This window comes from Octodon degus, unplaced genomic scaffold (genome assembly GCF_000260255.1).
Source record: "Octodon degus isolate 3935 unplaced genomic scaffold, OctDeg1.0 scaffold00141, whole genome shotgun sequence".
NCBI classification, from domain to species: domain Eukaryota; kingdom Metazoa; phylum Chordata; class Mammalia; order Rodentia; family Octodontidae; genus Octodon; species Octodon degus.
In genome coordinates, this window is record NW_004524717.1 from 4,744,503 (window position 1) to 4,757,642 (window position 13,140).

Consider the following 13,140-nt stretch of genomic DNA (forward strand, 5'->3'; position numbering starts at 1 on the left):
ACCTATGCAACAAGAGTTGTGGCTTTTGGGTCTGATAAGGTCAGTGAAATACCCTCAGGATTTATCCTGAGATCCTGTACCTCAGATTGTTAGAACCTTTGTCAGTGTCAGCCATATGGATTAGTCATGGCTGTTGCTTGGCCAATGTGCTCTCTGTGAAAGCCTGAGAGAATGTTTTGTCTCCATGTGACTCTCCTTAAGCACACTCTATATCATCAATCACTTTCCTCTTTGGCCCCATAATCTCCTTGATCAGAAAATTTGGGACGCTACCGAGTTACATGACATTGCAGTACAAGTTCTCATATGTCCTGAGTCGTAATTGACCTTGGAAGGCTAGCACCAAAATGTTGGCTTTCCTTGCGGCCCTCCTTTTTCTCTAATTTTAATCTGCAAACTTAGGTTGTTAACCTTCCAGAAGAGAGTTTATTGTTATTACCATAGAACCTAGGCTGTTAAGCTTATCCTCACTATCTGTCTGGATATCAAACATCTTAGGCATAACATGGAACAGGTATTTTTCATCAAGTATTGATATGTTGAACTTTAAGTCCCTATAGAATATGATGAAACAATATTTAAAAATTAGAATATATTTTTAAAAATAGGCATAAAGAATTATATGATTCTTATGTTTACACATAAGTCCAAAAATAGTTTTAAAAATAGGCATAAAGAATTATATGATTCTTATGTTTACACATAAGTCCAAAAATAGTTTTGTCTTAAATAAGAAAGAATATTGCTTGGTTCACATAAGAATGTATCAAGCATTCAACATACATTAAGATTAATAGTGCACATGGCTCAGATACTTTTTACTGACTCAGTTTGTCTTTTTGCTCTTATCTACTCAATGTTGCCTTTCTTTTAACAATATTCTCTACTCATTGCAGTTCAGACTGTTTACTTTGATCTTTCAGATTAAAAAAAAAATCTTTTGACTTTTTCAACATTGTATCTTTTCTCTAAGTGGTTCCTACCACCCTATCCCAGCAAGCTTGTTTTTCTTTGTGTTAATCTGGTTAAATTCTAAATATACCAAACTAATCGTTGAAAGGGGAATAGACTTCTCAGAATGAGTTACTCTGATTGTGGTCCTCCTTTACAGTTCAGGGTCAGCCAGCTTTCTCTGAAGCACATGGGCTCCTGGGGGAGATACAGTTGTAGAAATGGCATTATGGGTCATTAGGAGCAAGGAAATATTAGACAGGCACTCATCGTGGTCCACTACAATATGCATTTCATATTACCTACATTTTTATGTGGCCAACACCTTCCCCTCTCGAGTCTGGGAATATGGGAAGTCCTTGAAAAATCTCTGTCTCCAGTGTTCCAACACCTTTATCACCAAAGCTCCTACAGCTTCTGAATGGAAGATATTTTTTTCCTCCAAAAAATGCACTTATTTAATAGAAACCTCTCCATAGAACCAACTGTGTGGGCCACAAATGAAGCAAAGATAGTTGGGAAAAATAAGTTCTTAAATGAGTGGTCCTTTGCAGAGCACGTGTGTTCTCAGGCTGGCTGTGGAGAGGCTGCTTGGGCACACGGGCCTCCAACTCAGTTCTCAGAGCCAGAGGAAGCCCCGCCACTAGGGCATGTGCTTTTTTTGCTCTGCTCTTCTCTCCAAAAAATTTTTATATCTTAATCTCTTAAGTAAATAATATCTTACTGTCTGAATATAAAGGTGAGGTATTTATGGGATCATTTATGAAACAGATTACTTTTAAAAATCTTTTTAAAAAATTCTCTATAACACTAAATATTTAAATATCATTTTACTGAAATATTTAACCAGTTGACCATATATTTCATTTATTTCAGTTTTTAGATTTCTGAGAATTGGCCAAATAGTTTAGTATCTGGGTCACACAGTCATTACAAACAAATCCAGGCCAAATGGTTTATGTTTCTCATTTGCCAGCTTAGTTCTTTGACCATGCTTTGACTTTTCGTTCTTTGGCTCCTTCTAAACTAAACCTTACTGATTAATTCTGTCTCAATACTGTGTTCATTCTTTGTTCAAAGTGGTTTTCTTGTGTACGCCCCCAAACACACCTCAAAGCAACAACGCAAAGAAATGACCGTGGTCTTGGCTGCTGTTTTAAAATTGCTGCTGAACAAGAGGTCACATGTTAAGATCCCTACTGCAGTGCTGATTATCGTGTGGAACCTGGCTTAAAATGCGTCACATTTGGCTCCTCTGGTAAAACAGTTTTCAAAAATTCCTGCTCTATGCTACCTGTATTGAGAGCCTCAAAACTTCTAATTATCCATCTTTCCATACTAAATAGAATAACATTTTTCTTTGAGTAAAATTAGAAATCTTAAGTGTTACATAAAAATAAGAAAAAAAAGAGGAGTAAATCAGTGCAATAAAAATTTCACTTTCATTTATAAAGTGCTTTGGATATAAAATTACATTTCTGGAATACATTTTGAACTTTGAAAGGGATTTATTGAAGTTTGTTGTTAGCTTGTGTTAATAGTACATAGTTTCCTTTTCTTCAAGAATTTTCTATATTATGGAAATTCTAATACTTTTTCCACTAAATGTCTGATGTTATATCTGGTTTGTAAAGTATAAAATTATTGTATAGATATTTCGTGAAGGTTTCTAGGTAAAGTCCGATAATTCATCTAGCATTATTGGACTTTTTAAGTAAATTTTCCAAATAATAGATTCTTACCTTCTTTGATTGCAAGAACATTTTATCTCAACTATTCTTATTGTAGGGTATCATAGAAGCCTAAAGTGTTTTATGGACTCAGATTGTGGCTGAATATTTGTTAATATACTGTCTTCAAGTGCTACTGAAGAATGTTATAGGGCCATTTGTCCTTTCAAAAATCAATTCTCAGTTGCTATTGTTCCTTTGAGGTTTTGTAAATAGTGCCTTGTTTCTCAAAGCTTTATATTAACTTATATAGTGACTAGTGTGCAGAAAGAGGGTATCTGGGAATAAAGTAAGATAAAGAAGGCTCTTAATAGGCTTGAAGAGCACTCCAGTGAATAAAGTGCTTGGACTTGTGGTGTTGGTTTATTTCTCTTAGCACCTCCTCCCTGCCTCATATCCTCTCTTTTAATATGGTGTGTGGCAATGTTCCAGATAGTTATTGTATGAACAATGAGTTTAGCCTTTGACTTAGAAAAATAATGATCTGAATTATAACTGGATCACTTAATAGTCCTGGGACTTTAAGAAAATTCGTAGCTGTAAATAAGTATACTATCCCTGTCATGGTTATGAGAATTAAAGATGGGTCTAAAATCTAGTGTAAGAAATATTTTATTAATTTTCCATTCTCTTTATGCTTTATGATAAGTGGATCACATTCTTTGGAAATGGCATTTACCTATTAGTACAATGTCATAAGAATTCAGTATACTAAAACTATGGTAGTTTTTAAAATATTTTAACCTACACATATTTGGTTGATTTCCTAGCTTCATGGCTCCCAACATATCCTCCTTTTTCATTTTGTTTTGTCAGAGATGGGTGTTCCATTGCAGTTAGAGAAGTTGTATTTGGAGAAGTCTTTAAAGGACCTTTTCATACTTGAAGCCAGTCTAAAGATTGTAGGTATTTGAATTCAGCAAAATAACTCAATAGTCCATAATAGTAGTGAGTTATCAGCAGAACTGGCAATTATCAGAAGTTGTTAACTTGAGCCTTTTACAACTCAGCATATTAATATGGTATTACTTCTTATACCAACCTACTTCTTTCCTGAGATGAACATCCTGTCTGGTTAAGGTTAGCTATCAGTTGCTAGGCAACTTAGTGCCATGTGTCACTAACTTCACAAAAGTGTACATAAGGAATGTTTTGTTGTGGAAAAAAAGAGAAAAAATATATATATATGTATACAGAAGAGAGTTAGGATAGATATACAACTACTTTCTCTTAGTTCATTGAAAAGTTTGTACTAATGTTGTTTAGACAAGATAGCATGTCTGCATCTTGTCCTCTGAATAACTACTATGAAGACAACAATATGCAATGTATTAATTATTGTAACTGTCCTACCTAATCTGTTTCGAAACTGTTCCATTGCTATTTTATCTTATTTTCATTAAAATGAATTTTAAAAATTAAGAAAAGATCTCTTCAGAAATGTTATGTGATGAGGTACTATTATTTTAGTTTATCATTTGAATAGATAAAGTGCAGTATTCTTAAAGAGTGGAAATACAAATCTAGATTCAAAAAATATTTCTTAAAAGGATGCAAATTTTTTCCAATTACCATGACATGACAACATTTTGTTAATATTCCTAAAGTGTCCATACACTAACGAATGCTATTTTCTTAAAGATAAATAGTAATAAAGACTCTGATGTTGTCCTTTGGCTTCTAATGCTCTAGGACCCCTGCAGGGACTGAAATCCATGGATTCTCAAGGCTGCTTATAGGAAACGGTACAGTATTTGCATATCAGCCTTTTGGTACTTGCTAAATCATCTGTAATGAGTTGTAATACCTACTACAGTATAAATTTCAAGTAAGTAGTTACTGTGCTATGTTATTTAGGAAATAATGACAACAAAAGTACATGTTTGGTATACATGTAACCGTCATTGGCTGACTACAAAGTGCATGTACACATCATGATTTTTTTCTGAATATTGGGAACTGTAGACACTGAGGGTTGACTAGATATGCATAATTACCCAGAGCTTTTATTGAAATCATCAGTTCATAGGACATGATCCATTTAATAAGTATGATAAATACTATTTAGTTCTATGGTATTTTGATAGTGTCATAGGGATAAAAGAAAAACAAAAACAAAAACCATGATCTCTGACTTTAAGAAGTTATTTTGTTGTAACATAAACCATTTGGTTGAGGGAGATGCATGGGTAATATAATAGGACTCTACAAAAATTATGTATTGATTCTTTAAATTAGAATAGGATTGGATTAGAATCAGGGATGATAAATCTTCTTTGTGTTCATGATTAATGATATGAAAGCTCTAGGTGAGTTCAGTCTAACAAAACAAGGATTATGACACCTTTATTATGGAAATTTATCCACAAATACTTTGATATATTTGTTTGTATTGAATATAGCAATACTTTAATTTCATCCTTTTGGGTGGCAGGCTAAAGTTGTTAATATTTTATACTAAGTATATTAAAACACACTTGTATGCCCTGCTAAGTATAGGAAACAATATTTATAGTAAATTACCACTATTTAAAACATTCTGCGTATTAAACTGTTTTGGGCCCTTTCTGCTTCACTAACATGTTTAGGACCTCTTTAGGTGTGTTAAACAGAAGACAGTTGTAAGCCGTTTGGCTATCTGATAACTAATTAACAAATGAAAACAAACAAGGATAACGTTTGCATTTCCCCACTTGCAAGTCTTGGCTCAAAGTGCTCTCTTTGCTGCCACCAGTTAATGCTTTTCTGTGACTGTACTAGCCCACTGCACAGCTTCTACTGTCCACAGTCTCCTTCACGCTAAATGTTCCAGGACAGAACAAGAAGTTGCTAGAAAAAAACAGGCGTAAAACTTAAATCATCTTATGTACTTGTTTCTCCTCTCACTGTGAGTAAATTAATATAAACATTCCTTTGGGTGTCTTTTACAGTTCTTTTTCTTTGATGCAGTATTTTTAATCTTCCGTGATACTGAATTAGAATCTCAGGGGCTGGGGAGATAGCTCAGTTGAATAAGCACTTGCCTGGCAAGCGCAAGGTACTGAGTTCAATCCCTGGTACCGGAAAAAAAAAAAAAAGTCTCAAGGAATGTGACCTACAACTGTGTTTTTACTGGGAATCAGCTGAGATGCTTACACATGTGACTGCGATGGTCATAGTGGTGATGAGTATGTAGCGGCACTGCTTTTGAAACCTTATGATTTGCCCCATTAAGCACATCACTGCCAAAACAATTTTCCTAGCATACCAGTTAGATTTTTAGACTGAGAGTTACAGATCATCATTTCCAGAGTTGGCAGATAAGTCAGTATACATACTATCCTGAAGTGTGTGCAATACTGCCAACTTTCTGTTTCTACTCACACTATTGTTTCATCTTAAACGCAATATTTTCTGTCTATAAAAATCTTAATTATCATAAAGGCCTATTAAAGATCCTTTCTGTTCTGTGATGCCATTCCTGTAGACCTTAGCTAAAATTTCTTCTCTATTCTTCTGGTTTCTATTACTCACTGAACTAGAACAATCCTCTTCTGCCATGTGGAAGGTGGGAAGTTATTTTCCCAGGTGAGGTTTTATGAGAGCCTTATGTTTTATGCTCCTATTCCCTTTAATACTTAGTGTAATATGTAAAGCGAGTGATCAAATACTTTTAAATACTCTCAAAAGTTTAGTGTATAAATTATAACTTTCTTCAAGTCATTACTAAACCCAGTATCTTCCTTATTTTTATTTTTATTTCTTCCTTATTTTTATACACTGCTTTTGAGTTGTGGGTCATTACAAAATATATCTGGCTTTGGGGATAAGTTAGGCTTATTTTGGAAAAAGAAGTAAAGCTACTAATGAAGTTCATTTTTCTGCTTTGTACTATTTTCTTTATTTATTGTAATAATATTGTATTCACAGGATGCCATTGGTATGCTAGTCTCTTGTGAATTTATCTGTTTTTTCTTTACTATATTATTTTCAGCCTTTAGAGTGGTATTGAATTAGGATCTCTAGGAATGTAACCTACAACTCTTTAGTAAGAATTAGTTAAGATGTTTGTGAAGGTGATTATGGTGTTGATGATGATATTGATGGTGATGATGATTATGTAACAGCACCACTTCTGAAGCCTTAAGGTATACATGATTCAGTCTGCTAGGCCATTTCCCATTATTAAATTGCCTTATGTTCACAACAAGCCCATGTGGTAAAATACTGTTGTTACCTTCATTTTTCTGTATGGAGAAAGAGAGTCAGAAATGAGTACTTTACCTCCTAGATACCTTATCAACCTAGGAAGAATCTATGAACAGGTGAGGCATAGTTCTTTGGTTGACTTTTTAAAAACTCATTTAATTAAAAATTGCTGTAATGCAAATGTAAGCTGTACCTTATGTGAATTGGCTTATCATTATTCTAACTGTAGAATAGTTCAACTAGAATTAAATACAGATACTCTGTTTTTAAGAAGCTCATTACAATTTTAGATGAAAAAGGCAGACACATGCAAAGCACATTGGTGGCAACCTTAAAATAGTACACATTCTACTAAACTCACATAGTTTTAGAAAAACTGCTCCTTATATGTAGTATATATATACACACACACACATGAATACATATGTTTATGCACATTATATTTACAGATATACACACAACTTTAGATGTACACACATACACTCATTCATAGATACAGATACATAGAGACATACACACAATATTGGCGTGTCACTAAGACCAAATGGAATGTAGGTAGAACTCCTTAGGTGTATATTTTAGTAGCATAAAATAATCTTGATTTCGTATGTTAAAGTATTGTCTTTTAATAAGTGGGAAGGATAGCTTATATTCTTTTGGTTCATAGACACTGGACAGTTGGTGGAGATGAAAGTAATGGTTGTGGTAGTACTGGGGCAGAACTAATTTACTACAACTGCCTATTCAAGATAACTCTGATGAATGACTTTAAATGTTTCCTAATGTTCTGACTGCTGAGACTACTAGTTAAATTAAAAGAATGCTGTGCTTTACTAGAAACAGCTTGTGAGTTATGACTTTGAATAGACAGTGGAGTCTGAATTGAGTTAGTAGACAACTTTTGTCCTTACAACTAAATCTAGTGTTTCAACTATATGTTTATTTCTTACATATTTTATGAACTTCTCTTGCTGCTCATTTATATGTAATTGAGAAGACTTGATTGCCTAATTCAGTCAATAAGATTGTGTATGTCAAATCCTGTTCAGGTGTTGTGCTTACATGGACAGTCCCATGTAAAATTGAATAAAGTGCCAAGAAGGAAAGCACAGTAGATGCGATGTCATGGAAAGTTCTAGGGAATTATATCATTTAGAAAGAGTTTTGATGATATTTTATGTATTTTTATGGGTTTAAAGCTTAGTGGTTGCCTTAAACTGATTGTATAAAAAGGGGTATTTTGTTTAAACTGGTCATACATTGTTCTTTAACTTTATAAATGGATTCTTTATATTTTGCAGAGGTAGTAATCTGATTGTTTGAGATTAGTATCCAGGTTAAAAAGTTGAAATTTCCTAACACAATTATTTTGTACTATAAAACATAAATATTGCCTTTTTGATTATGATAAAAGTAGTTTGTATTGTTACTAAGGGGTATTGATTTTGCTGCCAACTGGCAGTCATATTACCGGACCTTTTTATTTATTTATAAAATGAAGAGGTATTAAATTATAGAGCTTTTATTAGCCAATTAGTAAAATATGTTAAGTTTCATAAAAACACATTGGTAAGTCACCTGCTACTCATTGCCTGATGGAATATGCAGCTCATCGCCTGATGAAATATGTAGTGTATTATCAATAATGTTGTTTATACTAAGGCAGTCATTCTGTGCTTTTGATCCATGATGTTGTGAATCTAATAGTGACTTTTTTAACATTTTATATACTGTGTTAAAAATTAAATTACTGCTATAATTGCAATCATTAGAATGAAAGAAATGAACCTACTTAGAATTGCTGATCTTATGTTGAAAGACTGATATTTTTAATGGGAGGGGATACTTCCCTATTCTGTAATTGCATTTCATCAGTTTCTAGAGTAACATGAATACTTCCACAGTTATATTCCATATAGAGTCAATTTTACTTGTGGGTTTTAGGCTAAATAAAAAATAGTTGAATGTTTTCTGCTCAAAATACTTTTTAACATAAAATCATGTATTAACTCCATATGTGATGAACTTAAACCATTTAGACTGCCACAGTGTGCTTGCTTCTCAATTGGAAATCTAGTTGTTTGTGTCTCTTTATATATTATACTTGCTCCCATGCACATATGCCCTACAAACTTGTAAATTACAAGCCCTTTGAGAAAGGACCTTACCCTTTCCTTTGGATCCTGTAGCACCTAGAACAAGAGTGTTTCTCAGTGGTTGTAAGTGCTATACTTATTGGGAGTTTGGGTTTAAAATTATTGAATAGAGTGGAATTACTCTGTTCTTAGTCTGAATTATACTCTTTGGAGGTCAGTGTGATTAACTTGGAGACATAATAATTTTATCAAGCTCTGAATTCAGTTCCTTTTGACTTAATCGTAAGCTGATTATTCTCCTTAAATTCTCCCTTATATAACATATTTGTGTCAGGTTGTGATACAGAAACATCTGTCAGGGTGTAGGTTTCATGGTGTGCATGTGTGTATACACGTGTGAGGAAGCTCATTCATAGACTATATGAAATCTGGGGTGTGTATCATATTTAGGACATTACACTGTACGAATCTTTGACCTATCTAGTTATATGCACTTAGCTTTGGGCCTATTACACTTGGTATTAATCAATGGCAAGCATGATATCCTAGAATGATAAGGGCATATTTTCTCTCTTTTATGTTCGCATATTAACTTTACTGCATTTTTGGTACTTAACTTTATCAAGAACAACTATTGAAAAGAACATAAATAATACTAACTCTGAAGTGAAAACGTTTGTGACCAATTTATTATAGCTGATAATTAAGAAACATCAAAATAGGCTACACAACTGAGAATTCATAAAGCCTAATAACCCAAACTTACAGTGTGCTGTACAAGTAGCTATCATATTCAAGAGAAAAAGAACAATTGAAGTAGTTCAGAAAAGGAGCTGAGACTTTTTATATTGTAAAGTAACAAGTAGAAACTGTAAGCTTTGTCTTCTCAATACAAAAAAATCCTGATGTTTGCAGGCAGGACATGTCTCTTCAATGTAACCTTTAACGTTCATGGTGTGTAATACTACAAGTGTTGTATTAATATTTTATAAGTGTACTGTCAGTTTCTAAGAATTATAATTTTTAAGTGAAGGCAGTGTTTAGGAGTATTTAAATTTATGACTTCATAATTTATTATATAATTTAATAGATCTGTTCTTATAATGTATTAATTTGGGTTGCAGGACAATTAAAGGAACTTTAAGGGAAATAATTGACTTTTACTTAAAATGGTTCTCTGAAGATAATAGAATTTTTATGGGATCATCTTTTTATCATAGCATTTCTTCTCAAACATAATATTTTGACTGCTTGCAAATTGATAGTTTTTTCTAATTTAGAGTCGCTGCTCATTATCAATTTGTGAGGATAGGAACAACTTAATAAATTTTGGGTAATTTAGTTTTCAGTTTAAATTCTCAACTGGCAATTGGCCGAAAACTCCCAGCGGAAGACATGAACATCCAAATATCAGTTTGTGATTTGGCTACTATCTGCTTGGTGTAGGAAGGCATTATCAAGAAAGACTGGCTAATGGAGAGACTGTCGAGAGGAAATCACTGGTAAGATTTTTTATTTAAATTATACGTATGTGTTATATGTATAGAAATGGATATATTTAAGTTAAAATTTTATAGCATTTAAACCCTTGCGACAAATGCTAGATTTTGAATTTTTATACCCATTGCACTTTCAGTAAAACAAAGTGTGGTTTTATAGATAAGCTTGAGATTGATGTACCTAATATTGATAACACGCTAATAAAATGTGAACAATTGGTTATATAGATTTATTTGGTCTTAAAAACTTAATTTTCATAGTTTTTTGATAATTACCTTTTAAAATTGCATGTAGTGAATGTAGCTTCAGTAAAATTTAACTTTTTAAAAATTTAGACCAAAATGAATTTATCAGTATCCTAGATGCTTTTTACTTAAAACATTACAAATTTTATGGTAATCTGTTGAATATGGTTTTGTTTTTTATTTCCATTCTAAAATAATAGAGAGACTGAAAAAGTATATCCTTTTAGTTTAACACTGTAGGTTTCAAAGTTCTGCTATATGTTAAAAAGTGCTGCTATACCTCAGTGGAAAATAACCCAGTTTGCAAGACAAATCGATTATGTACCCAAAACAAAGTGGAGTAGCTGTTTATAGTTAGTACAGTATCAAATTTTAGTGATAATAACCAGATCTCCCTCCCAGGCCTTGAACATTTTGTGTTGAAAAAATAATTCCTAAGTTTTCCTCTTTTTTGTATATTTCACATGGTCTTAAAATTAGATTTTTCTCCTAAAAAACGTCTTTGGATCCTCTGTATGCCTTTACTTGAACATCTGTGTCCTGTCAGACCCACGAGTACATGTGTTCACTTTGGATAGGAGGGAGCTCATTCCACTGTCTCCATTGGCATAATAGCTTTTTGATACTAAATAATGAATGTTGTAGATTAGCATATTAACACGAGATTATCATTCTGTTGTTTATTCCACTACCAAGCTTAATATTTTTGAAACTGATATACTTTGAGTAATTTCTCTTGCTTAGAGATGTCAAAATATTAATTGAATCTAGCCATGTTCTTAGCTGTTTGTTAGAACTTTGTAACAAACGTAGGAGGAATAGCACCAAGAGTAAGCACTTGGCCCAGCAGTTGTCATCATATCATCATTTGTATGTTGACCATAAACTAAGTGCTAAGTTACTCCATCCTCAATCCATCTATATTGTAATTTGAGATTTTATAGACTATCTTCTATGTGTCATCCATTTAGCTAGGTACTGAGTATAACATTGTGTGATTAAAAAGTAATATTTCCTATCTGCTTTTGTACTTCAGTGTAGGTGTTTATTACAGTGTCTGTATAGTTACACAGACGAATGTAAAATTGCAGTAGGAGCCAGGCGTATGAAAAGGTTTAAGTTGCTATGAGAGCAGAGACAAGGCAGTCAGTGTGTAGCGCAGAGCCCACACATTTGTTTCTTAAAATGAAGTAATAATTCATGTTTTGAAATTATTATTCGTTGCTATCTTATTGTTCATTGTATTGATATTATATTGCTAAACAAATATCTTCTAAGGAAGACATTGGAAAGACTACATTCTAACCATAGTAAAATGTATTTTTATGATGCTACTTTATTTCTTAGGTTAAGAATTTACAATAAAACCTTGTCAAAGCAGAATTACTATGTGAGAATCTTATTCATGGGAGAGAAAAATCATAAAACAACTTTTAAAACTTCAGGAATGAATTCCATGAAAGAGAAACCTAAATTCTAGATTTAAAGATTTTGCATTTTTAAGTGATAGCATGATTTTCTTAACTTTATCCTTTTTAAAGAAAAAATGCAGAACTACTGTTTCTTATACATATATTTTCAAACATCCTTATTGAGTTGTAGAAAATAAAAATAAAAAATAAAACGGGATCATTTGAATGTCTGATCATTTACATGTATTCTATAGGTCATGGTATCATCTGAAGGAAAGATATTAGTGATTAAAGCACGATGCTCAACAAGGATGAAGTTCTTTGTTTTCATGAATTAGATCTGTAAACATTTTGGAAACTCACAGAAGATTTGATCTTTTTATTTTTAAAATTTTTGCATTTATGTACATATTTACTGGTTTTATGTGGTGTTTCAACACATGTATGCAACATGTGTGACCAAATTAGGATAATTAGAATTTTCCTCTTTATATTTGGAGACAATCTTCTGGATTATCATAAAATTTACAGTGAGTTCCTGTGAACTATAGTCATCCCACTATGCTCCTTTTTTTTCTTTAGGTGGTGGTCAAAACAAATAGAATATTTACATACACTTATGAAACTTAAGATCAGCAAATTTTATTTTTAGTAGAAATGATCTTTCCTCAGGTTATTGAAATATGTGATCTACTTAATGTATTAAATGAATACAAATCTCTTTTAAATGTCACTATCCAAATTAAGTACATTAACCTTTTCCTCAAAATTATGTTGAATTTAATCTATGTAGTTACTCCTGAGCTTAGTTTTCTGTGGACACACTCAAAAGAATGTCACTAATTTCACTTCTGATATTTTAATTTGACGATCTCAGCTCAGAGATCTAACCAGTCTCACTTGTTATTTCTGGGATGAAGATGGAAAGGGTGTCTGGGGGAAATGTTGCTTACTGGGTAATACTGCATATTCTTTTGCAGTGTTCATAGCATTCAGTGTCCTTTGGCAGCTCTTTTGG

The 13,140-nt window shown here is 32.7% G+C and overlaps 1 protein-coding gene across 8 annotated transcripts in view; it reads left to right on the plus strand.

Moving 5' to 3' along the window:
- Zeb1 (zinc finger E-box binding homeobox 1) overlaps nucleotides 1-13,140 on the plus strand; it is a 231,544-nt gene that overhangs the window by 29,022 nt on the left and 189,382 nt on the right. For 3 of the 8 annotated variants that reach the window (XM_023701851.1, XM_004641759.1, XM_023701850.1), the window contains exon 2: nucleotides 10,308-10,467. The exons of the other annotated variants lie outside the window; for them this stretch is intronic. The gene's annotated coding sequence lies outside the window, so the exon portion shown is untranslated. The remainder of the gene's footprint in view (nucleotides 1-10,307; nucleotides 10,468-13,140) is intronic. 8 annotated transcript variants of the gene reach the window in all.